This window comes from Moschus berezovskii, chromosome 11, assembly GCF_049115385.1.
Source record: "Moschus berezovskii isolate FMDL1 chromosome 11, NW_MosBer_1.0, whole genome shotgun sequence".
NCBI classification, from domain to species: Eukaryota; Metazoa; Chordata; class Mammalia; order Artiodactyla; family Moschidae; genus Moschus; species Moschus berezovskii.
In genome coordinates this window covers 66,557,124-66,558,458 of record NC_142470.1, presented here as the reverse complement: position 1 = coordinate 66,558,458, position 1,335 = coordinate 66,557,124, and the positions used below count along the sequence as shown (strand labels likewise).

The 1,335-nt window shown below is 50.5% G+C and overlaps 1 pseudogene; it reads right to left on the bottom strand.

Annotated features, from left to right (window-relative positions):
• Positions 1 to 334: 334 nt before the first annotated feature.
• On the bottom strand, positions 335 to 1,075 carry LOC148776182 (PRELI domain-containing protein 1, mitochondrial pseudogene; annotated as a pseudogene).
• Between the last annotated feature and the right edge of the window lie 260 nt (positions 1,076 to 1,335).

Below are 1,335 nucleotides of genomic sequence, written 5' to 3'. Positions count from 1 at the left end.
AGTAAGTATTTATTGAGTGCCTGTTACACGCAAGATTTTGTTTCATATACTTGGGACACATCAGAGGATAAAACAACAGTCCCTGCCCTCACGGAGCTTACAGTCTAGCATTTACGACCATTTCACCTGGATGCAGTCACCCTGGGCAAGTCACTGGGCCTCTGTCCTCAGCCACCTGATGCAGGAGTAAGAAGGCCGGCTCAGACATGGGTAACTGACCGGCTGTGCTGCAGATACCAAACAGGGCACCTACCCCCAGCCCACCATCCAGACAGCCAACAAGACTGGAAGCTGGCTTTTAATAATAAACTACAGGAGGAAGGGGCACAGAGACTGGAGCCGGTAGTCTGCTAGGCTGCTGCCTTGGGGCCTGGGCTGGCTACACAAACTGCTGCTGCTACTGCTTCTTGGTGGCTGCCTTGCTGGCAAGGTCCTTGGCCTTCTCCATAGCTGCCACTGCCATCTCTTTGGCCTTCTCCTTGGCTTCCTTGGCTGTTTCAACAAGGGTTTGGGGAGGGGCCTCACCTTTCAGCTTGGCCAAGATGTATTCAAAACCCTTCATAGTCATGGTCACGTTGGTTTTGAACCGTGCAAGACCAAATTCCTGGACTGCTCTGGAGACGCCAAATAAGCTAGAGGATACCCAGGTTTCCCAGCAGATTTCAGTCCAGCCGCTGTTATCAGAGTTCATACAGTAAACACATCATTCCTCCACCACCATCAGCTGGGTGTGGTTGATGTTCCAGGTGAAGGTGGCCATGGTCTGGTTTTTTGGGTCCACAATAGAATCTTCCAGGATGTACACTAAGTGAGCAACACTGGCAGGAAACAGTCACTCAGCCCAGTGGGGCATCCTGTTCGTCTTGGACAGGAGTCCTCAGACAGGAGCTTCTGGTCAGAGGTCACCTCTCGGTGCACTATGTCTTCCATCAAGACATGTTTGCTATAGGGATTTGGGCACCGCTGCCAGAAGGCAGCAAACACTTGGTCCCAGGAACTCCAGAGCATGCTCTGGCCCAGGAAATACTCCACCATCGTCCTGGCCAGGGCAGACTCAGTGCCTGGGCAGCATTAGGTGTGTGAAGCCCCGGGGGCATGCGCAGGCAAGACTGGAGCTCAACCAGGCTAGCAGCAACTCAGTTGCTATAGCACTGCACCCAACCAGCCACCGCCACCGCTGCCATGAGGGATAACTTTTATTTATTTATTTATTTTTTTTTTAAAAAAGAATTTTATTAAAAAAGCACAAATGCAAAGAAATGAACAGAGGAAAATTTATGCGTCGAACCTGGACTGGTCACTTATGATAATATACATGCTACAATTCCATTCTCC